This window comes from Pogona vitticeps, chromosome 5, assembly GCF_051106095.1.
Source record: "Pogona vitticeps strain Pit_001003342236 chromosome 5, PviZW2.1, whole genome shotgun sequence".
Lineage (NCBI taxonomy): Eukaryota > Metazoa > Chordata > Lepidosauria > Squamata > Agamidae > Pogona > Pogona vitticeps.
This window is the reverse complement of record NC_135787.1, coordinates 190,781,615-190,807,163: the sequence shown is the minus strand read 5'-3', so window position 1 is coordinate 190,807,163 and position 25,549 is coordinate 190,781,615. Positions and strand designations below refer to the sequence as shown.

Sequence of the window (25,549 nt, the reverse complement as noted above, 5' to 3'; positions counted from 1 at the left end):
CTGTTCCATCTTTTCTTGCTGGTAAATGGGAAGCCCCAAACTCGTCCTGTTGAATTTGGGTTCGAATTGGGGCCTATATGTTAAGAGCGAGTCTGGGAAAAGTTACTTTTGATGGCTGGGGGATTCTGGGAACGGTCGTGCAAATTTTAGCTTCTTCTGAACTCTCTTGGGAGGAAAGGAGTCAAGATTTTTATTTTTATTTTTATTTTTATTTATTGAACAAGGGAGAAACACACTCTGACCCCTTCCAACTTTTGTTTTCTCTTTCGTTATTGTGCCCTCGAGGACATAATGTTCAGGAAACAATGGAATTTCCCTGATCCTTCTTGCTGTCAGAGAAGTTGAAAACCCCAACAGCCTATACATCAACATAAGTGAGCTCATTTCGGCCAAAGGATGTGGTTTATTTTTTGTCACTCCTGACCAAATTCAAGAGTGTTGGTGGTGGTTCTCTTCGGTGAAAACGAGATGAAATAATGAGCATGGTGGAGTGGTTCCTGGACTCTTTACTGGTGCTCTTCCAAAAATAAGGGGGTAAATTCCACCTAGAGTTGTACGCTGGAGGCCCCCTAAATAAGCAACACATAAACTCTGTGCATGCTAGAAATTTCCAGGACAGCCAACCCTCGCTGTTGTCCTGATAAAGAAGAGTAGAAGGGACAGTCATGGGATTCCCCCAAACTGTTTCCCTCTGCTGGGTGTATTTGTGTGGGTGAATGGTGCCATTCTGGCTGCAGAAGGATCTATGCTCCAATAATCGGTTTGCTGTTAGCATAGAGAGATGTCTTCGCAGTAATGTTTGTTATTACAGTATTAATAATGTTTATACTTTGGTTCATGCAAGGTTGTGGCTGCACCTTTTGGCAAATAATCTTGTTTTTCTGCTTGAGCAGCAGGCCAGGCAGGTAGAGGTGGAGGCTGGATTCTTGTATTGGTTGCTCTCTGATGTGCTTTGTCCAGTCACGTGGCTGATTGTCAGTGTCTAATTCTCCCAAAGACAAATTCACTTAAAGTTTATGCCATTCTCTGTTGGAAGGAAGGAAGGAAGGAAGGAAGGAAGGAAGGAAGGAAGGAAGGAAGGAAGGAAGGAAGGAAGGAAGGAAGGAAGGAAGGAAGGAAGGAAGGAAGGAAGGAAGGAAATGTAGATGATGGATAGAAGGAAGGAAGGAAGGAAGGAAGGAAGGAAGGAAGGAAGGAAGGAAGGAAGGAAGGAAGGAAGGAAGGAAGGAAGGAAGGAAGGAAGGAAGGAAGGAAGGAAGGAAGGAAATGTAGATGATGGATAGAAGGAAGGAAGGAAGGGAAAAAGGAAGGAAGGAAGGAAGGGAAAAAGGAAGGAAGGAAGGAAGGAAGGAAGGAAGGAAGGAAGGAAGGAAGGAAGGAAGGAAGGAAGGAAGGAAGGAAGGAAGGAAGGAAGGAAGGAAGGAAGGAAGGAAGGAAGGAAGGAACTGGTGATGGAAGGACAGGATCACTCTTAGCTTGTGCCTGGAACAACCTCTGTTATGTGCACAAGGTCCCAGTGAGGAACATATAATGGTGATTTCCAGATTCCAGAACTCGAGAATTTTACTTTTTGGACTGTAACTTTCAGTATTACTGCTCCTTCCTCCCTGCACCTCGGAAAAAGAAATCAATTGCACAGCGACAAGATGGGGGATACCTGGCTCAGCAAAACAACGAGGGAGAAGGATCTTGGAATTGTGGTAGATGACAAGCTAAATATGAGCCAACAATGTAATGTGCTAACAAAAAAGGCTGGTTAGGCCTCACCTCGAATCTTTTGTCTCTAGTTCTGGACACCACACTTCAAGAAGGATGCCAGCAAACGAACAAGTTCAGAAGCGGGCGACAAGGAGGATCAGGGGGCTGGAAACCAAGCCCTAGGAGGAAAGGCTGAAAGAATTGGGAATGTTTAGCCTTGAGAAAAGAAGACGGAGGGGTGATAGAAAAGCACTTTTCAAATATTTGAAAGGCTGTCAAAGGAGGGGCGGGATCTGTTCTCGATCATCCCAGAGTGCAGGACACGGAACAATGGGCTCACGTTAAAGGAAGCCAGATTTCGGTTGAATATCAGGAAAATCTTCCTAACCGTTAGAGCAGTATGAGGATGGAACCCATGACATCAAGAGGAGGTGGTGGGTGCTCCAACACTGGAGGCATTCAAGAAAAACCTGGATAATCACCTGGAAGATTTGCTTTGATGATATTCCTTCCTTGAGCAGGGGGTTGGACTTGATGGCCTTAAGAGGCCCCTTCCAACTTCACTTTCCTATGATCCTGTGAGAGCCTGGATAAATCTCTTTTTAAAGACAGCATCTTATAGAATCGTACTGCCAACAGGAGCAGTGGCCAGGTTGGTTCAGGGTTCTTGCCCTGAAAAGTAACTTTTTTTGAGGTTTCTGCTTAAAGAGTGCCACATTGCTATAGGGTTTGAGAGGTAGCAATTGATTGTGGGTGGGCAAGCTTAGCATTTTGTTCGCTATTGCATTTCCAGGAACTCCCAGGTTTCTTTAGAACATATGTAGAAAATTGCATTTCTCTTTGCCGTTATAGTGGCAACAGGCTTCTGGTGGCAGAAACAGTCTGCTTTCAATTGTGCACTTTAATTTTTATGTTCGTAGAATTGCTCTTTATCTGTTTCCAGTAACACCACAGCTTCATTTTGCTTGATCAAGAAAGAGGCATGTAATCCTCCCACAGGTGGCCTTGCTTGCTAGCAGATAGTAAGCGGTCTGTACAATTAATTCTGCACATTAGCATTTTCAATGGGAGGAAGAATGTTAACAGTTTTGAACTCACGTTGCAAAGCAGGAGGTATAAATGGGGAAATGTTTTTCTTAATTCTTTCTTCTGTGATTATTACAATATGGTACAAACGTCAGCGTCTATTTTTTTGTTGTTGCTTATTCCCATATTCTTCCAAATATCCCTTTAAAAAGAGGGTGGCGGTGCAGGATCTTTTTTCACCATAGTATATATATTTTTTAAAAAAAAACAATGTTTCTCAGGGCCAGCTAAAAGGTTATTATTTCTGGGCCATAGTCGGAGCAGGTGTAAAGTCAGGGGGAAACAAATTCAACAGCATAATTTAGTTTATTCTTTTTCTGCATTATATACTATGGTTGTCATGATATCACTGTTGCTTGCAAAATGTGCGGTGGCCAAATTCAGTTATGATTATGTGCTTAGGTGCATCTCAGTTGCGCGCTGGGTGTATGACCAAGCACACGATAGAGAGATGCCCCATCATCTTTTGATTTAGCTGTGATGAGCTGCAGCAAACCTTACATGAATAACAGTAGGATACTGGCTAATGTGTTAAATAATAGTGATAATAATAACAAAAAACAAACAAGCAGGGGGCCGGAGAGTGAGTCAGAAAGAGCGTGCCATTCAAAGGAGCATTCTGCACATGTTCAGTCAGTATTGCCAGATACCATTCGGGGCAGACGCATGGAGACCATGTAAGCCTGAGCCACTCCCAACATAAGGGGCTGGGTGGCTGCTGGGTTTTTCCTGCACACTAACCTCCACCTCTGAGATCACCCCAGCATCATCAGAGAGTGCAAAGATTGGCTCATAGAATGGACAATAGAATCACAGAAACCATAGAAAAGTGAAGTGGGAAGGGGCCTACAAGGCCATCAAGTCCAACCCCCTGCTCAAGAAAGGAACACAATCAAAGCATGTCTGCCAGGTGATTATCTACGTTTTTCTTGGATGCCTCCAGTGTTGGAGCATTATACACGAAGCATTATCCAATTCTGTTCCACATATCCCCTTCAGATACACTCATTCAAGACTGAGAGACTGCAGGGTAGCATATCCAGTTAGACCAGTGGTCCTCAACCTTCTCCCAACCGCGGACCAATTGGGGGTGTGTGTCTGTGCTCGCGGGTGGGCGTGATGCTGTCATGTACATGCATGCGGGGATAGCATGCTCATGGGCGGGGGTGGTGCTCATGCACATGCATGCGGGGGTATGGCATGCTCACAGGCGTGCGTGGCACACTCGCACACATGCATGGGGGGTGTGCAGGGGGGCAGGAAATCTGTGTTCGTAGCCCAGTCCTGCCTAGGCCACAGACTGGTGCCGGGGTGCAAACTGGGGGATGTGGACCCCTGAGCTATACAAACAGAATCACTACAGACCACATCAAGTGTCATTTCCTCTGCTTACCAGATCTTGTTTCCTGTTCGTAGTTATTATGAAATCCTCCTAATTAGTTTACTAGTCCTTCTTTCTGGTAGCTTTCTGTGATTATTATGCGCTTTGTCCAAGACTGCACAGGCTGGTTCTTTGCTCACGGTGGGGTGGGGAAAGTAGCACCTGACCCAGCCAGGCGCTCCAACCCACTGAAATATCCAGCCAGCTTATTAGAGGGTTAGACATTCTCGGCACGCTGTTGCACGAGATCCTTCCGGTAGATCCGAGCAAGCCTTGTCCCTCTCCGTCCCACGCTACCCATTCTGCTTCCTTCGGTTGTGTTGTCCTTCCTGGGACGTCACTCCTCCGTCCTTCCACCCCCAGCAGTGAGAGATGCTTCTTTGTGTGCTGCCTCAGTTTTGTGTTTGTGTGGCTGTTAGTTCCCCTGCTTGAGCACATTCTCCAGCACGGCATTTTGAGTGCGTGGTGAACGAGTACGGAGCATGAAAGGCCGTGCTGTGCTTGTACTCATGCGATACTTGTGCGCAGGAAACAAATTGTTCCATCGCTTGGAATAAAGGTCTGCTGCTTCCCTCGTCATTCCAGAAAAGAACATGAACATTTCGCCACAGGTATTCATTAGTCACTTGCCAAACGTTATTAAGATATACCTAGGGTGGGGGGGGGGAATGTTACATTTTGTGTATGTGCTCGTTGCTCGGCGAGATACATCTGTCTCTCATAAGCCACATCCCGAGTCCATCACACTTCAGAATGGCCAAAAAAAACACCCCACAATAACCCGCACGTAGGGCAGGGCTATGCAGATGAAATTATGGGGCTGTATAGATAAGGAGAGACTCAAATAGATGGGGTGACAGGAGACGGGGGCTGCTTTAGCCCTCATCGTTTGGAAGACAATAAGTAAGGTTTGGATCAGTGGTTCTTAACCTTTGTTACTCGGATGCTTTTGAACTGCAACTCCCAGAAACCCCAGTCAGGACAGCTGGTGGTGAAGGCTTCTGGGAGTCGCAGTCCAAAACTCCTGAGTAACCCAAGGTTAAGAACCAGTGGTTTAGATGGTACCTGGGAGGCAGGATGTCTGTATTGAAATGGGGAGATCATGTCCCCCATGCTGCATTCCACTGTCTTATGAGCAAATAATATCTGTAGCTAATGTAGGTCCTTGGGTACGGAGTGTCTGGCTATAGAGGTATGGGCTAGGCTAGGAGGAGGGCAGCTGAGATCATCAGGAACATGCATGGCTGATAAAGTAACATGCAGGACTACCCGTGTAGCCTTGGGCAAGCTGCACTGGTCCAAACTGCACCCCAGAAAGTGGGTCTGATAAAACTATTTTGGAGCACTTTATACCTAAAAATGATAACGCTGGCCAGATAGCTAAGTGACTTAGGCATCTGACTACATAGCCAGAAGTTGGGAGTTCAATTCCCTGCGGTGTGCTCCAGAATTGCCAGCCTATGTGGCCTCGGGCAAAGCCACACAGTGCCGGGGCCTCCCCAGAAAAGATAAACCACCTCTGAATATTCTCTGCCTAAAAAAAAACCCTGAAAAGGTTCGCTGTAAATCAGAATCGGATTGGCAGCCCATGGTAATGATTGTACTGTACCTGGAAAACCCCACGAACTTTATATCAGATGGCAGTGTGGTTTCTCTTTTACTGCGAACAGCTCGTCAGAAACAAAATTTAACTAATATTGGATTGCTAACTTTGTAAAGAGGACTGTTTACTTCCTATAAATGAAGCTGCACCATCCTCCTATATATATTTATTTGGAAGTCCGGCTGTGGAAGTCTTGCTGTCTGCTGGCTAGGGGATCATGGGAGAAAACGAACTCTTTCGAATTCTGCAACTTCGTTAGGACGAATTGATACTGGTTCTGTCTTCCTTTTGTGTTATGTCTTTTACATATAATACAGTTGATGTCGAGAGATGGGGACCTCATTTTCTCTCGTAACAATCCAAACTTTATTGTACTTTGATTCTGAGCCCGTCACGCTGCTTTTATATTCTTAGCCACCGAATAACGAACCCTTAGAGAGTTTCTATGTGTATTTAATGAGGAAAGTATCTCTCTGGCGTGATTTGCAAATTCCTGTTGCTGAAAACACCAGGAAGGTGCCGAAGAAGCGCACAGATAGTTTTGCAGTTGAGGACTTCGCTTGCCGAGAACGAGTTTCCATGGCAACGCAGGCCTTGATGGAGTTCTAACGTGCTGTTTGTGTCTTGTTTCCACCTCCTCTGTTTGCCGTTAATCGGGAACAAGAGCTTTGTTGAGAAGGCCTTGCTTTGGTTTTTCCTAGAATTTTGCTCTGTGCGTGGGGGCGGCGGTTCCCCTCCTCCTCATCAACGCTGTGCCCGTGGGACGTTTTCATTGCTGGTCTTTGAGGTTTGTGTGGATGTTTGGAGCAGCACGACCCCATCGAAATTCGTTCTGTCCTTTTTTTCCTTCCTTTTTGCTGCGTTGAGATAGAAATTTAAGGCTTCCACAGGTGTATTCAAAGAAAGAAATGGCTTGAGAAGGACCAACAGCTGTTGCCCGCAAATTTTATAAGAACATAACAGAAGATCCCAAGGGCCCATCTCGTCCAGCTGGCTGGATCTCACCGTGGCCCCACCGGATGCCTCTTGGGAGGACACCAGACAATGAGATCCCTGTCTCCTGATATCCCTCCCTTGCAACTGGCCTTTGGAGGTCCCTTCCTTCTAAGCCTGGAGGATTCTACATCCCCATCATGGCTTGTCACCTGCGATGGACTTTTTCCTCCAGGAATCTGTCTGAGCCCCTTTTAAAGGCATCTAGGCCAGATACCATCACCACATCTTGTGGCAAGGAGTTCCACAGACTAACCACATGCTGGGTCAAGAAATATTTTCTGTGGTCTGTTCTCCCTCTCCCAACACTGCATTGGAGTGGAGGTCCCCTAGTTCTGGGATTGCATGAGAAGGAAAAGAGCTTCCCTCTATCCACTTTACGTTTAATTTCCAATGTTGGGTGGAATGGCTGTTATGTCCTCCCTTTGAATAGCTGACCTCCTTTTTGGTGCCTCCCAGCCTCTGGCTCCGCACTTGGAGGCCTAAACCACTGAGTTGTCCATGGCTTCCCTGGCCTAGGAGGGAAAGCAGAGGCTTGGATTGAAAAACATATCTAATCAGCCCTCTCTTTATTTTTAAAGGAAGATCATAGAACCATAGAAAAGCAAAGTTGGAAAGGGCCTACAAGGTCATCAAGTCAAACCCCCTGCTCAAAGCAGGAATCAATATCAAAGAAAATCTGCCAGGTGATTATCTAAGCTTTTCTTGAATGCCTCCAGGGTTGAGGTAAAGGTAAAGGGTAAAGGTTCCCCTTGGCCATTTTTGTCCAGTTGTGTCCGACTCTAGGGGGCGGTGCTCATCCCCATTTCCAAGCCATAGAGCCAGCGTTTTGTCCGAAGACAATCTTCCGTGGTCACATGGCCCATGCAACTTAGACACGGAACGCTGTTTCCTTCCCACTGAGGTGGTCCCTATTGATCTACTTGCATTTGCATGCTTTCGAACCGCTAGGCTGGCGGGAGCTGGGACAAGCGACGGGCGCTCACTCTGTCGCGTGGATTTGATCTTACGACTGCTGGTCTTTTGACCCTGCAACACAGGCTTCTGCGGTTTAGCCCACAGCGTCGCCACGTTCCCCCACTCACCAACTCCCAAGGTAACTGGTTCCACTATCGTACTGCTCGAACAGTTAGGAAGTTTGGGTATGGATGACATTTGGTATGAAAAGACACAGACCGTACCTGCTGATTTAAATGTTGATGAATGAAAGGAAGGATAGTGCATATAAATCTGTATGAACTTCAGATATGAGGTCAGTTCCAGGAGTAGACATTCTGAAAGCTCCCATTCAAACCATTCCTCTTAAATTACTTATTATTGCCTGGCTAAATGTTTTAGCAAAGCTTTGGTGACCTCTGCTTATTATCTTCAACACTATGGTTTATCTATCTATCTATCTATCTGTCTGTCTGTCTGTCTGTCTGTCTGTCTGTCTGTCTGTCTGTCTGTCTGTCTGTCTGTCTATCTATCTATCTATCTATCTATCTATCTATCTATCTATCTATCTATCTATCTATCTATCTATCTATAGTAAGTAGTTGCATATTTCTGCATAGTTATAGTAACGGCGTGTCACTATGATGACCTTTGCTTATATACATTTATATTAATTTCTTGATCTGGACCAACGTAGCTGATGAATTTTTAGAGCTATCTTGAAGGCGTGACCTATTATATTCAGTGCTTTTGCTTTGCGTTTTGTTGCTATACTAGCCAAACCCCCTTTACCATCTTGTCGGGAGCGCCACCGTTTATGGGCCTTCTCGGTTTTACAAGGTCAGGCATAGACACGCGCTGCAACACCATTTATGTGACGGAGCATGAAGAGTGCCTATTTTGCTGGCAGGAAGAAAAGAAAGGAGGAAGCCGCATGAAACCAGGAAGGGGAGGATGGTGGGCAGCGCCATGGTGACCAGAGATGCTCCAGTGAAGGGGGGGGAGGCAGAGTAGAATTGCCCTTCAGCCTTAGGCAGGATAGCCCATCGGTGGAGAACCTTCTGAGTTCAGTAATACCTGGAGTGTGGTCTACCTTCCTTGCCTACCACTGCTCTCGTGGGCAAGAGCAGAGAGAAGTAGACAGCTCATGGATATCAGATGCTTCAGTGGAATAGGCAGTGAAGAAGTGGTTGAAGGGTGCTTCACATCTGGAGCAGTTGGAGAGCAGGCAGCAGATGGATGAAATAGGGAAGGAGCGGGCCACCTGGCTTCCCCATTCTTCTTCCCATGGAAGAGGTAGACTGCAGCTGGCCGGTTCCAACTGTATAGCGGAGGCTGTCACGCCTGCTTCATCCCCTTCTCATAATAATCGGACTGTGCCGTCAAGTTGATTCCGGCTTAGGGTGACCCTTTTCAGGGTTTCTTAGGTACAAAGAAATGGTTTATGTACTACTCCCTTCTTCTGGGGGGGTGTTCTGGGGCTGCAGCTTGCTCAAGGCTACATAGGCTGCCTCTCCGAGATACAGTGGGGGAATCAAACTCCCAACCTCTGGCACTATAGACAGAGACCAAAGTCACAGAGCTATCCCTCCAGCCAGCCCCTTCTAGCCATTCTCAAGTGTGGACTACGTTGAGAGCTCCCCACTCAAAGAAGACCAGTTGCAGGAGACCTTCACCAGAGAGGTGCATCGAAGCCCGTTGGGCTCAGGATCCCATTTCTGGCAGTGACCCACTAGATCCCTCCAGGAAGCCCCAAAGCAGAACAGGAGTGTAACAACACCCTCCTGCTTATGTTGCTGTTTGGAGGTTTGCTATAGATCTAACGCGACTGGAAACTATTACCCTCTGTGCAACTCTCTATATAGATTGACTCCTAAATGTATAGGATCGGACTGTAGAATAAGTAATGAAATGCAGATAGCATACAAGTCGGAAAGTTGATTCATCATGTGTTAACATGTGATTATTCCCATATGCATGCAAATATTTTGACCAAAATTGTCTTGTGTAAGAATCCCTTTTGATTTCTTGCGGGAATGAGTTTGCTGTTAATTAAAAATCCTCCGCTTGGATGCTGGATGCGCAATGACATTACATTTTGAGCAACAGAGAATCGAAGTGGAAACTTTTTAGTGATCAACAGCCTGCTTCTGTGGGTTATGTCATTTCCCTAACGTTGTCATTACTTGAGCAAGAGGGATTTGGCTTTAACCTGTCTTTGTGCCTTTAAAATCTTATCAGTTGCGAGTCATCAGTAGATGATGCGACAGTGAATTTCATACCTTATTTGTGCTCTATGTAAAGGTATTCTTTGCTGTGTCTCTCTAGGACCGGCTTTCCTGATCAGTTTCATTAGATGACCTGAATTCGAATGTTATGAGAGAGCGACAGGAATTGCATTCACTTTTTGCATGTGAGAGTCAATGTGGGATTTTATGTAGTATTTCCTGCTTTTCTCACAGTGAAGGGACCCAGGTGAATGGAAAAAAAACAATAATAATGCAAGTGTGAGTACAATAACTAACATTAAAAACACTCGACAAAATGTGTAATAATTATTACATGTAATGATATTTATTTTAACCATTGCTGCTGGGGCAGGAAATCCTGATGTAGACCAAGCTGAGCTACTTTGATGGTAATACTCATCATATAGGGGAGGAGGTGGCAGAATTTTGCAGTGGGTTCCCAGTGAACTGCATGCAGTCCCCTCCATCTCTTTTGTGCTTATTCTATCTCTCTGTTTCCTGCAGCCCTTTCTCTTTTTCACTGGAAAATTTGAAATTCTGTGCTAGAATATTGTTGTTTAGTTGTTAAGTCGTGTCCGACTCTTCGTGACTCCATGGACCAGAGCACGCCAGGTCCTCCTGTCTTCCACTGCCTCCCGGAGTTCGGTCAAATTCATGTTGGTCACTTCAATGACCCTGTCCAACCATCTCGTCCTCTATCGTCCCCTTCTCCTCTTGCCTTCGCACTTCCCCAACATCAGGGTCTTTTCCAGGGAGTCCTCTCTTCTCATGAGATGGCCAAAGTATTGGAGCCTCAGCTTCAGGATCTGTCCTTCCAGTGAGCACTCAGGGTTGATTTCCTTCAGAATTGATAGGTTTGTTCTCCTTGCAGTCCAGGGGACTCTCAAGAGTCTCCTCCAGCACCACAATTCAAAAGCATCAATTCTTTGGTGGTCAGCCTTATTTATGGTCCAGCTCTCACTTCCATACATCACTAGAATATCCTGAGCAGTAAAGGAGCTGCAGTAAAGATGCACCTGGTTTCCTTCAAAACCAGGTTTCCCTTCCTTATATCTCTTCATTATAAGTAGCATCATGTTCCTGTAAGCCTCCCAGAAGCAGTTTTCTTTATCAACACAGACTGCACCCTGTTTTTAGGAATACGAGCAATTTTCTATAGATAACCATGATCGCCATGGGAAATTGAAATGGGGGTTTCGTATGTGAGCCCTGGCACTGTCAATGTTTGTCATTAATCCCAAGAAATTGCCCACCTAAATCTAATTGTTTGGTGGTGGTGGTGGTGGTGGAGCCCAATAAGCTGACCGTATGTATCACCTAACAGCATCTTTATAGTCTTTCATTTGTTTAGTCGTTTAGTCGTGTCCGACTCTTCGTGACCCCATGGACCAGAGCACGCCAGGCCCTCCTGTCTTCCACTGCCTCCCGGAGTTGGGTCAAATTCATGTTGGTTGCTTCGATGACGGCCTTTCATTAGTTAACCTGTTTGGGCACCAACAGACTGAGACGGTGCACAATTTGGGAATTGCTGATAGAGCGTGATGAGTCACCCTTTGCAGGCTTGGCTGATGTGAAGCAGTTTTGGTCATCCCTGTCACTTGATGCCCGCGTGGCAGACTGCTCCCTGTCCCGCTGAGACTCTTTGTTTCTGTTTTTAAGGAGGTAATTTACACGTACACACGCACACTTTGTCTCTTTTTCTCTCGCTCTCAGAAAACAGACTTACTTTAAGAAGGATGACTTAGTGCTGCTTTCCTTTCAAGTCGTAGTTGTGACTCATTTGTTCTCTGCACTGTGGGAGATCAGCTGTTGAATAAGCTTGCATGCAAAAGGGGAGGGGGAGAGAGAAAATCTGTTCTGAATGTATTTGCAGAAATATCTGCACCTTGTGCTAAAAATATGAACGTTCTGAAGCGTCCAGCCTTGTTCACAGTTCCCTTTTCTTTTTGTATCACTTACTCTGTAATGGTTCCCTCTCTGCATCCCATTTCCATATACAGTACATTTAGGTTTGGCTAGTCATGGCCAAGCTCTTCTCAGACGCACACTTTAACATGGTTGAAGGGGAACTGAGTGTGTCAGTGAGCTGGAGAGCAGTGCTGTCTGGAGGCCAGACTTCATTATGAGCCCAAACTCCTAGCAGGGCCATCCAAGGTGGAACAGTCACAGCTGAGACACCAGTTGAGATGACTCCACCCTCTTCAAGGCAGTGACTGGGCAGCAGTGGTAGCTAAGGTGACACTGGTGGAGATGGCAGTGATGGTGACACTCCAGCTAACTCTTGTTAGTGCTGCACAGAAAAAGGCAATGGTCAACCCCTACTGAACGTTCCTTATCATGAAGACCCTATGATGGGATAGTCCAAAATGAAACAAGAGATAGTGTTGGAACATGAGGCTCGAAAAGCAGTCAATCAGCTACTGGGGAAGAGCAAAGGACATGTATGAATAATTCTTACTTTAATGAACCAAGTAGATTAAAATTGAAAAGACATTTAGCGGCTGATGTGCACAGAGGTGAAAGGAATGCCTGATGCGAAACAACACATACAATTAGAACATGGAACGTGAGAAGTATGAATCAAGGTAAACTGGAAACCATCAAGCAAGAAATTGAATGTATAAACATTGCAATGCTTGGTGTCATAGAATCATAGAATAATGAAGTAGGAAGGGGCATATAAGGCCATTGAGTCCAACTCTCTGTTTGATGCAGGAATACAAATCAAAGGATACCTGCCAGGTGGTTGTCTACATTTCTTTTGAAGGCCTCCAGTGTTAGAACGCTCACCATCTCTTGGGGTAATTGATTCCATTGCTCTACTGCTCTAATAGTTAGGAAGTTTTTCCTGATATTCAACTGAAATCTGGCTTCCTGTAACCTAAGCCCATTGTCAGTGAACTAAAGTGGACTACTCTGGAAATGACAAATTCAGAAGAAATGGAGTGACTCTAATACTGAGGCAAGATGTAGGACAGGCAATTAGAGGCTATAATGCAAGGTCTGTCAAAGTAATCAGATGGAATGGAAAACCTATCAACACCATCATTCAAATCTATTTTCCAACTACAGGTGCCGAAGAAGATGAAATTGAAAGCTTTTTACACGTATCCAACAGGAAATTGATCATGCACCAAAACAAATCACCATTGGTTGATGAAATACCGGTCGAACTATTTTAAACCACAGTAAATGAATTTGTCTAGAATCCTAACAAGAATATGCCATCACAAAGGAAAAACAAAACAATAGCCCACAGACTAGAAACATTGAATACACATTCCATTCCCCAAGAAAGGAAGCGTCAAGGAGTGCAGTAACTATAAGATCACTGCTCTAATTTCCAAAACCAGCAAAGTGATGTTCAAAGTGTTGTAACAAGGTGTTGTAACTTCTATGGAGCGAGAAATGTCTGATGTTCAAGCTGGATTCTGAAAAAGAGGCACTCAAGATTATATTGCAAGTAACTGCTTGGCTACTTGAGAGCACCCAATAATTTGAAAATAAGATCAATATATGTTTTATACACTACTGCAAAGTGTGAGTACAGTGGTGCCTTGCAAGACGAACGCCTCGTAGGACAAAAAAACTGCAAGATGAATGTTTTTTTTTCGATCGCTATGGTGCCTCGTAAGACGGCTTCTTCTATGGCCGTGCTTCGCAAGATGGTTTTTTTTTCAAGACTGATGCTTCGCAAGACGAAAAAATTCATTCGTCTTGTGAGGTTCCCATAGGAATGCATTGCAATGCATTCCTATGGGAAGCTGCTTTTCGCAAGATGATTTTTTCGCAAGACAGTGTTACTCGCAGAATGAATTACATTTGTCTTGCGAGGCACCACTGTATATGGATCACGAGAAGCTGTGGATTGTTCTGAAAGAAATTGTTGTGCTTCAGGACTTGATTGTCCTGAAGCATAACTTTTATTCTGGACAGGGAAACTACAGTTATAACAGAATATGGAGAGAAAGAATGGTTTTCTATGGGCAGAGGAGTCAGACAAATGTGCATTTTATCTCCCAGTCTGTTCAGTATATATGCAAAACATCATATAGAAAGCTGGACGAGATTCAGATGTAGGAATGAACTACACAATTCTAATGAAGATAATGAAATATTTATAGATTTTTGTATACAGTGGTGCCTCGCAAGACGGGTGCTCCGTTTAACGACGAATCTGCATTACGACGAGGTTTTTGTGATTGCAAAAGCGATCGCAAAATGACGTTTTGAATGGGGGAATTTTGCTGCGCGAAGATCGGTTCCCTGTTTTGGGAACTGATTTTCGTTTCCCGACGATAAAAACAGCTGATCGTCGGGTTTTCAAAATGGCCGCCGGGTGCTCAGAATGGCTCCCCGCTGTGTTTAGGAGCCATTTTTCGCTGCACAGGCACCCGAAAATGGCCGCCCCTATGGAGGATCTTCGCTGGACGGTGAATTCTTAGCCGATTGGAACACATTAACCAGGTTTTAATGCATTTCAATGGCTTTTTTATTTTCGCTTACGACGTTTTCGTTCTACAGTGATTTTGCTGGAACGAATTAACGTCGTAATGCGAGGCACCACTGTACCTTGGTTGAATCCTTAATCTAAATTGAAACCGCAGCCAAGAAATCAGAGGACGGCTGAGACTCGGAAAGTTAGCAGCGAAGACATTAGAAAAGGCCCATCAAGTGTAGGGATGTGTCACTGAAGTCCAAAACCACGATAATCTACATTATTATATTCTCAATCACTATATATGGCTGTGAAAGCTGGACAGTGAAGAAGGCTGAATTGTTTTTTAAGTTTCTTTTTAAATATGGTGCTGGAGGACGGCTTTGCAGGGCCATCCCGGACAAGCAGTAAGGTGAACAGGTGGGCCCTAGAGGAAATGACGCCTGAACCCGTCTCTGGAAGCAGAGATGATGAAACTGAGGCACATTGCAAGAAGTCAGGATTCTCTGGAAAAGACAATAATGCTGGGAAAAGTTGAAAGCATCAGGAAAACAGGAAGACCAAATACGACATGGACTGACTCCCTAAAGGAAACCACAGGATTGAGTTTGCAAGAGCCGGGCTATAATTTGGGTACATCTCAGAAAATCCTGTGAATGATTCAGAACTATACATTCACACAGTTCTACTTCTTTGGAGGCATGGATTGCCTAGCATCTATACGCAGCGCCTTCCCACATCTCTGTGCAATAGTTAGCTAAGGATTTCTGGGCTCCCATGGTTTCCCGATTCACATGCAGAAACCTGCTTCTGCAGACAGATTATATTTCCAGAGACAGCCTTCAGGTTTGTGGGATTCAATTTTGTTTTTAAAGTTAGACCCCCCCCCCAAGGTTTGGTCGGCTGGAGCCGGTTGCAGCCTGGTGTCTGACGAGCAGCAGTCGGTGCCAGAAAGAATACGATGGCTAACTGGCGTTCTGGGTCCTATAAGCCAGTTATTTAGGTAACCTGTGTACACAGAAAATAAACGCATAAATCTGTAATTGGATTGTTGATACAGATCAGATAATCGTACAGCCTAGTTAATGAGGTGGGGAGGGAAGTCTTTTCAGATATTGCTATTAAATAATTAGCAGCCGAATTCTCTTGTCAATGTATGGCAAATCGTCAGCAGGCTACGAGCGGTTCCCAGCTATTACCTCCCCCCCTACCCTAAACAGAAGAGAGAAGAGAAATATAGGTTAGACTTCTATAGTGGCTTCTTTAACTGTCCCAACAACCCCAGTTGTGAGTAACCTCAGCCCCCCGCCAGCTGCTTCTCACTGTTCCAAAAACGGCGCATAAAAACAGCCCTTCTACTAAAATCAGCAGTGATCGGTTTCTCCCTCTCTGTCTTTACTCCAATAAAGCGAGGTGCAGGAAACGTACTTTTTGTTGTGAAGGAGAATTGTGTACCCTGGAGGCTTGTGGAAGTGCCATTCTCCCACTTGGGGTCATGGAGGCTGTGTAAGCCACAAACCAGCCTCGGGGAGTGCGCACAACATGCGAGGAATCCCAACCATGGGATTTCCACTCCTCATCAAGGCGCCACTTAGATGCACTCAAGCAGCAGCTGTGCATCTAGAGTCATTTATCCCAAATGTTGCGCCTGTTCAGAGTGTCATTGCTCCCCAGAGGCATCTTGTTGACCGGTCCAGAAAAACAGGGTTCTGCTTGACGTGGATGTTTAGTCTGATTCAACGGGAGCTCTCTTTATGTTCCTAGATTCATGACTGGACAGTTAAGAAAACTTCAGTATGCGCACTTGTTCAAGAGATCTTTGGCGTGTACACATTCAAATATGATGGGGTTCGACTTTAGCTATCTGTCTATCTGTCTACTTAACTTACAGGTAAATCACCCTTGTAAATGACTTCATTACAGGTGATTTCCTTTCAGATAAATAATCCAGTGTGGTGTAGTGGATAGAGTGATGGACTAGGATTCAAGAGACCTCGTTTTGAGTTCCTACTCAGTCATGGAAACCCGCTGTGGGTGGTGACACTGGTAAAGCCATTTTTAAAATATCTCACTCACTTTGAAAGCCCAGTTACAGTCATTGAAGGTGAGAGCCGACTTGAAGCCATATAATTTACACAGTCTGCATGGTTCAGCACTTGAAATGAGCAGGAAGACTGACTTCTTTAGATTGAGGTGATGGCATCTTTGTAAGCGATGACAAACCTCGACAGCATCTTAAAAAGCAGAGACCTCACCTTGCCGACAAAGGTCCGCATAGTCAAAGCTATGGTTTTCCCACTATTGATGTATGGAAGTGAGAGCTGGACCATAAAGGAGGCTGACTGTTAAAGAATTGATGCTTTTGAATTGTGGTGCTGGAGGAGGTTCTTGAGAGTCCCCTGGACTGCAAGGAGAACAAACCTATCCATTCTGAAGGAAATCAACCCTGAGTGCTCACTGGAAGGACAGATCCTGAAGCTGAGGCCCCAGTACTTTGGCCATCTCATGAGAAGAGAAGACTCCCTGGAAAAGACCCTGATATTGGGAAAGTGTGAGGGCAAGAGGAGAAGGGGATGACAGACGACGAGATGGCTGGACAGTGTCACCAAGGCTACCAACATGAATTTGACCCAACTCCAGGAGTCAGTGGAAGACTGGAGGGCCTGGTGTGCTCTCGTCCATGGGGTCACAAAGAGTCGGACACGACTTAACGACTAATCAACAACAAAAAATCTTTGTAAGCACTAGGGCCTTGGCTGGTGCTCACTTTTTGCAGCATAAAGCGTTGTCTGTCAGAGCGCAGCTTTTGTGGTGGTGGCTCCCTCAATCTAGAACTTGCCATCCCAAGAAATATACCGCAGTATCCTTGACTGGCAGGATGGCTTCTTTTTCTGCCTTCTTCTGCCACCAGCCAAGCCTCTTCCACCCTTTAGCATTTATGTGTGTATCACAGGAAAGCGTCCTTGAAGGTTGCTTCAGAGCTGTTGCCAGTTTAATCTTTTTTTCTGCAATTGTTTTGTTTATGTTTCTTCCTTTGAATCCTCCAAGACGGCCTTTGCTGGTGGTCTTCATTTTGCAGGCAGTTTTTATGGAAAACTTTGCCCAGTGCCAGAACTGTTGGGGTGGATATGGGTGTAAATGGACCCAACCAAAATTGCCGCACTGTGAGCAGTAATTGGGTTTGAAATGCAAAACACACACACACACACACACGGTTGGGGAAGAGCCGAGAATTTGGCTGCACAGCAGTGCCTCGAAACCACGTCTTAATGTTTCATCCTTATAATCCTCAAATTGCAGCTAAAGAATTTGGGATGGGTCTACGGGGAACAATCAACTTTTCAAACTGTTGAGACTTAACACCTAACATGAATTTGCTTTTGCAGCCAGCTTCTAGGGTTTGCATATGCAGTTAATCGTACGGAGGCTATTAAAGGCTTCGCCTGTTCAGCTGAAAAGGCTAAAAGTGCCATATTACCAAAACATGTATGTTTATGCACTTAGTTTCTCTTGACCCGGAGGACGGTGTGCATTCTGTCTTCCCCATCCTTCCTCCCGAAGTTAACACACTCTGCCAAAGTTTGGTTCAAGAGAGAAGAATTTTGTAACCTAAATCATGTTTTGCAGATTAAGATCACTGCTTCTGTTTGCTGGGGTGTGTGTTTGTGTGTGTGTGATCTTTCTTTAAGTACAGTGGTGCCTCGCTTGATGGTGTTAATTCGTTCCAGCGAAATCGCTGTAGAGCGAAAACATCGTCAAACAAAATTAAAAAACCCATTGAAACGCATTGAAAACTGTTCAGTGTGTTCCAATGGGCTGAATATCTGCTCGTCCAGCAAAGATCCTCCATATGGTGGCCATTTTCTGTGTCTGTAAAGTGAGGAATCCATCCTAGAAAACTACGGGGGGCCATTGTCTCCAGCCGGTGGCCATTTTGAAACCCAACGATCAGCTGTTTGCTGATCGTCGTAAAGCGAAAATCAGTTCCCGAAGCAGGGAACTGATCATTGTTAAACGAAAAAACCCTATTTAAACCATCATTTTGCGATTGCAAAAGCGATCGTAAAACCTAATCGTACAGCGATTTCTTCATTAAGCGAGGGAATCGTTAAGCTACGCACCACTGTATTGTTATACTGTCTTCATTCAGAGGGATCCTCATAGGTATATTTCAAAGTTGAACAGTTTTCCAGGAGAGAAATGTGCTTTATATCTATACCCAAAAGTCAGGACAGTTTCCTGCCAGAGAAAAACTGGCTACCTGTGTTGCAGCCATGAACTTTTCTTTTGTAGCAAAAAGCTTTGTGAGACCAATAAGATGGGGAGCTCATCACTGACATGTTTTACCGCACAGCTGGGTGATGGGCACACGAGTTGTCTGATCTCAGAAGTGGAATATTCTAACAATTTTCTGTAGCTCTACACGTCTGTTATAGGTGGAAAGAGCGGCTGAATGTCCGAAAGTTAGTTATTTAGTTTATTGCTTCCCTGGCTTCTTCCTGTGAAGGAAATCAGCAAAAATAGGGGCAGGGGGATCATCTTCTATTTGGAAGCCACCGGGGGAAGGTTGTTTCGTGATACAGTGGGGAGCAAGGCCCCTTAATTATACCATCCCACTGAAAGCAAACCCACTAAAATTAACATGGACATCAGTTTCAGGGAACATTCAGTTTTGAATTTTCATAATTTCTGCTCCTTTCAAGTGCTGAACCGTGACAAATACACTACCTTCATAAATGGGCTCGGTGGGGACACAGGAGAGGGATCTTCTCTGTGGCTGCTCCCAGACTTTGGAACTCCCTCCCACTGGAGGCCAGGCTGGACCCCTCTTGGCTGTCCTTCCACAAGCAGACAGAGACCTTTCTCTTCACACAAGCTTTTCCTTAATTACTGTTCTGCCTGAGTGGGCTTTTTAAATGGATGGTTGTGCATAGTTGCTAGAGTAGTACGACAGTGGAACCGGTGACCTCAGGAGTGGGTGAGCGCTCCAAGACTGGAGGCATTCAAGAAAAACTTAGATAATCACCTGGCAGATCTGCTTTGATGGTATTCCTGCGTTGAGCAGGGGGTTGGACTTGATGGCCTCACAGGACCCTTCCAACTTCACTTTTCTATGATTCTATGAATGTGTTTTGGTGTTGGTTTTGTTTACCATTTTTTTTTAGTGTTGTGCATTCGTTTGAACCTTTTTGAAATACTTGTATATTTACTGTGTTTAGCTTTAAAATATTGCCTTTTAATGATGTAAGCCACCTTGGGAGAAAGCCACCTTTAAGGAGAAAGGTGGGATGAAAAACATTTTAGATAAATAAATAAAACCTTCTGATAATTAATTACTCTGAGAGGGGCAGTGGTTGGATGACTGAATGCAGGTACAGTTAGTGGTAGACTTAATTACTACCTTCAAGGAATTGCTGCCTATGAGAGGCTTTCAAGACTGTTTTGGAACTTCTGTTGAAAGTTGTTGGTTTGGAAAGGAAATATATTACAGTGGTGCCTCGTTTAACGAGGATAATCCATTCCAGCGAAATCACTGTAGAGCAAAATCCTCATTAAGCGAAATAAAAAATCCCATTGAAACGCATTGAAAACCCACTCAACGCGTTCCAATGGGCTGAAAACTCACCATCCAGCAAAGATCCTCCATAGGGAGGGCCATTTTCGGTGCCTGTATAGTGAGGAATCCGTCCAAAAACACAGCGGGGAGCCATTCTGAGCAGCTGGCAGCCATTTTGAAGCCGCCTATCAGCTGTTTTAAAATTGTCGTAATGCGAAGAATCGGTTCCCGAAGCAGGGAACCGATCATCGCAAAGCGGATATTGCCTATTAAACCATTGTTTTGCGATCGCAAAAGCGATCGCAAAACACTCATTATATGGCAGTTTTGTCATTTAACAAAGCAATCGTTAAGCGAGGCACCACTGTATTCTTTTCTCCCGGAAGAGCTAGGAGCATTTGTGGAATGAGACAGAATACATAAGGGCCGGCTTGTCTGTAGAGAACATATAACTAGGGCGATGTCAGGAGTGTATAAAATAATTCGAAGTTTACCATCAGCCCAGTTAGACACAGCTAATTTCCTTTCTTGCTAATGCGTGACGGAAGCAGTTGCTCTTTGTAACAAGAGGCCATTCACTTGAAACAATTAAAGAGTAAGTAGTGGGCTTCTTTATGTGACATAATTAAATAGTGGAACTGGCTGGCTTCCCGATCACCCGGAGTCTTGAGCATCCTGGAGGAGCTGTGAGATGGTCGGAGGTCTTGTGATTATTTATCTTACCGGTCAAACAAAAACAGAGAAAGTCAACCTGCTATCTCGCCCTGGATGGCTTGTTTTCTTTTATTGTTCCAGTCAAGGTTCTCTCTAAGGTTCGCAGCTGGGTGAGCGCACGTGATTCGGGGGGGGGGGGTTCTACACATCCTACCTTCTCCACAGACATCGTTTTCAGCCCCTTTGGTCCCGGTTGTGATGAAGCCCCACCTGTATGTGTGGGGGAGAGCCCGCCCAGTGGGTCAGAAAATTAGAGGGAATGTTGGTTCTTCCCCTACTTCCTTTGTAACATGTGGGCCAGTTGGTAGGAAGCATGTCCTTCCTGCGATGTTCCGAAGTCGTTGAAGAAGACAGGGCTTCCCCTTTTCCGTCTTGTCAGTATCAAGATTAAGGAAAGGCGCCAGCCGTGGTCCAAACTAGAGAAAAGCAGATTTGTGTTTCTGAAGCACGTTTCCATCATTCCCGAGGCAGCTATTTGGCGCAGCAGTTAATTGTATTGGAGCAGAACTTTGGTCTGGCTTCGCGTCCCCGCTGGACCATGAAGTTCGTTGGGCCAGCGACCATCACAAAGTTGTTCTTAGGACACAATAGGAGAAAATGGATCGGCTGCCTTTGATTCCTTAGAGAAAAGATGGAATAAAAAAATGTGTTATTTTAGCTGCTATCAATTAACTTGTGAATTATTGTGACTCTTATGGGAGTGATTAACCATCGCCACCGTCAAGCCCAAGAGTTTCCATGTGTGGGAATAGATGTGAACCCAGATCTCTGAAGTCCTAGTCTCTCTCTCCACTATATTGCATTGGTTCTTGAGTATACAGTGGTGCCTCGCTTGACGACATTAATTCATTCCAGCCAAATCGCTGTACAGCGAAAACGTCGTAAAGCGAAATAAAAAAGCCCATTGAAATGCATTGAAAACTGTTCGATGCGTTCCAATGGGCTGAAAACTCACCGTCCAGCGAAGATCCTCCATGGGGCGGCCATTTTCCGTGCCTGTGCAGTGAGGAATCCGTCCCTAAGCACAGCGGGGGGGGCATTTTCTTCAGCTGGCGGCCATTTTGAAACCCAACGATCAGCTGTTTTTGATCGATGTAAAGCGAAAATTGGTTCCCAAAGCAGGAACCAATCATCGCAAAGCGGAAAAACCCCATTCAAAGCATCATTTTGCGATTGTAAAAGTGATTGCAAAAACATTGCCGTGAAGCGGATTCGTCGTTAAACAGGGTAATGTACAATTATGCCTCACGGTGCATTGGTTGAACTGCAGTCTAGACTCTGCTCATGATGTGAGTTCACTTCCAAGAGGCTCAAGTAACGTTGAGTAAACAGCATTGGGGGAGAATGTGTAGCCTGCGTAACAAAAAATTGTAAACTGCCCAGAGAGAGTGCTAAGCACTGAGTACCAGTTGCTGGATATGGGTAACTGTGGGTTTTGTTTCCTGTGTATCTTTTATAGAATGAGAGAGCATTTACTGAGACTTCCATCTACCGTGTTGCCTTGAAAATAAGACAGGGTCTTATATTAATGTTTGCTCCAAAAACACATTAGGGCTTATTTTTCACGGGATTTTTTTTTTCATATACAACAATGTGCATTTATGCAAATGCAGTCATGTCCTCTGCTTCTGGTTGCTGCATAAAGGTGGAGGGCAGGCGTTTCACTTAACGGGCTTATTTTGGGGGATAGGGCTTCTATGACGAGCATCCTGAAAAATCATACTAGGGCTTATTTTCAGGTTAGGTCTTATTTACGGGGAAACGGGGTGTATAATCTGAAGCTTCACTACCCTTATACTATCTAAGAACTGTTGTTATCCTACCATGAATCAGCACGTGGTGCTCTAGAAAGATGGAGAGGACAAATCCCTGCTCCACAGGGTTCTGTGATCTAGAAATAGTTAAAATCAAAACAACAGCGGAAGTGGAAGTAAAGATAAAGGAGCAGAATGTACAGTCACTGCAATTAACTGTGCTGTAACATAATTAGAGCGTCGGAGCTAGAAAAGGAATACCTCCACAGAAAAAGTGGATTCTAGGGAGGGATTTGGAGGAGGGTGTTGTGGAGGTATTGCGGGAGATGACGCCATTTATAAAGGGTATCTGTCTGATAAGGCATATATTTTTGCAGTCTCTGATGGGGTGTTTATATTTGCAGGCGTTTCGGTCTGGAAACCTGCCCTTTTAAAACAGAAGGCTGATTCTGATGAAGCTGGTTTTTGTGCCCATGACTGTATTTCTAGTTCTTGTGTGTGTATACTTGCACCCGATTGCCATGCACATTAAGCATGATTTCTGTTCTGCAATCACAGTGCGGGGGGGGGGGGGAAGAGAGGTTCGTATCCTTCGGAGTGGAAGTAACATTGCAAAGCAGGATTACGAAGGGCTTGGAAAGAGTGATGTAAGCTGCACATACCAACAGCAAGCACAAACATCTCCTCTGTGTACCTTTTTTCGACTCCAATTTGGCTCTCGTTGGAAAGCATTACTGTAAACGCCTCTGTGGTCGATACGGCTCCTTTAAAAAAACAAGCAAATGCCAGACAACTTCTTGTTTTTAGTTCCTTGTCTTGGCTGTTTTTAGAGGGAGGGTTCGCGTTCTGGCACAGCTTTTCTCGGGCATCTATCCAGCCAAGGCAACCGGGGGGGGGGGGGGACTGGTTTTGGTGTGAGCCTGCCCGGCTTCTAAAGAAGACATTGGCGGCCCCAAACTTCCTGCTCCTTGCTATTCAGATGGTATCAAGCATGCATGAATAAATACTTCAAAGATTTGTCAGTGAGTAAATTCCCGTGTATCTTTGTTGTTCCTTTTTTAGAGACCTGTTTTCTCTCTTCTTGCCCGTCCTCTCTGCAATGAAACAAGAACGCAAGAGCCTATCCTGGAGGGCCCGGGGGCGTTTTAAAGGCTCCGCCTCGTCCTGATTATGACCTGAACTTTGTGCTATCATTATGAAGCAAACATGCAAATGAACTCTGGGTGTGGCGTGGCTGAAGCCTGGGACTCCATTCTGTCATTTGGATTACCTGCTTGGACTCGGCTTCGTTAATGGCTTCCTTCTGCAAGCCTCTCCGAGGGTGCCATCAGCCCTGGACTTTGGGGCGGCCGTCCCGGTTGCCCCCCTCAGCAGAATGACCTCGAAGGGCCCTCAGATGCTGCGGAATTAACGTCCTATACATTGAAAGTAAGTGAAAAGGTGCATATTCCCATTTTAGGACTGTGGGAGGAGGGTAGGGCAAGGTATACGGGTCTCGAGTCCAGAATCTGAAATTAATCGCCATCGCCACTCAACGTATGTCACAGATGGCACGCGTTGTGTCTCCAGAAACCGAGGGGATTTGGGGGTGTTTTTTTTTTGGGTCCCTTCTCTGTCGGAGCTTGGACTTAGCGTCCCAACCCAGTTGCGGCTGTTGTGCTGACTGGAGACTCCTGGGAATTGTAATCTCCAAACCACCCACCCTGTAATCATGACAGTTCTGGCTTGCGTGATGCTGCTGTGGATTCTTTGATTTTTTTTGAAACTTCAATTGTAAAAAATAAAACCTGCAGGGCTCATTAGGGAGTTGCCACATTTCTTTTCTGCTGTGGTTTCTGCTCTTCACACTTCCTCGCCCTTTGCTTTTGATGGAGTCAAAAGCCGCATTCTCCTGCCATTTGGTCCTGTTATTTCCGCTTCTGGGCCAGATCCCTGGATTTCATTTTTTTTAAAAAATTGTGCATCATGTCAGAGACACCTGTTGTGACATTTTGGGGTTGTTGTTTTTTTTTTTGCGTCTTTCACTATGTAAGAAAATCAACCACTTTCTGCTGATAAAATTAGCAAGTTGGGAATCAGTTCCTCTGACAGAGGGCTGGTCTTGTTCCTATATCCGTATTCTGTTTTGTTGATCTCACGCAGTTTGAGCGCATGAAAGTAAATTCCCTTCAGAGAAAAACATGAAAGCCCCAAAACAAAATTTTTGAAAAGATTTGTGCTGTACCAGTCTTACTGTATATTCTTTGCAAGATGCTCAGTTTTGCTGGTCGAAGAAATTGTATCTGTGACAGAACGGTGCCACGTTTTGCTGATCAGAGAAAAAAAAAAGAATGTTGGGGTCTTGAGCTTAGACGCGCATACACAGAACAGTTGATTGGTTTGCAAGGCCTTGAAAAAGCCTTAGAAAACTGTCTTTGTAGTGAGTGAGACTTTTCATCCAACTAGCTTAGTATTGTTGGCCGTAGACATGCAGAGGACTGAGTTTGGTACCACTCTGAAATTCCACAAAGTTTTGGGGGGGATTCTTCAGAATTTTTGGAGCGTGATGCACAGGTTAGGCTGCTGGAAGAAAACAGTAAAGTCCAGCGGTTGGGGATACATGGACAAATGTAAAGTGTAAACTCAGTTCTTCACATCTCATGTTGGTAACGAAGTGATTGCATTGCCATCAACTGTCCTTCCAGCTTCAGCCGTCACCACATCTATGAAATTAAAATCGCTCAACCACTTCTGAGCATCCCTTCTTAATAGAATTCGACCCAAAATTTTTTGTCGGGGTAGGCAAATGGGTGGGTGTTGCAGTGCAGAGAGATGGTGGCAAGCTTGGTTCTTCTTGGCGATCCCCTTTGAATTCACGAGGACAAGATATGAACGGGATACGTGCGAGATATGGCTAGGTTAAAGTAAAGGTTCCCCTTGACATTGAGTCCAGTTGTGTCCGTCTCTAGGGTGCGGTGCTCATCCCCGTTTCCAAGCCATAGAGCCAGCGTTTGTCCGAAGACAGTTATCCGTGGTCACCTGGCCAGAGCAACTAGACATGGAACACCGTTTACCATCCCACCAAGGTGGTCCCTATGTATTGACTCGCATTCTTACATGCTTTCAAACTGCTAAGTTGGCAGGAGCTGGGACGAGCAACG

At 45.1% G+C, this 25,549-nt stretch overlaps 1 long non-coding RNA gene across 3 annotated transcripts in view; it reads left to right on the top strand.

Annotated features, from left to right (window-relative positions):
- The first annotated feature begins 667 nt into the window (after positions 1-667).
- Positions 668-25,549, top strand: part of LOC140707814 (uncharacterized) — a 104,992-nt gene continuing 80,110 nt past the window's right edge. For 2 of the 3 annotated variants that reach the window (XR_013536836.1, XR_013536834.1), the window contains exon 1: positions 668-23,837. This is a non-coding gene — a long non-coding RNA (uncharacterized LOC140707814). The remainder of the gene's footprint in view (positions 23,838-25,549) is intronic. The other variant, XR_013536835.1, reaches the window with a different exon arrangement.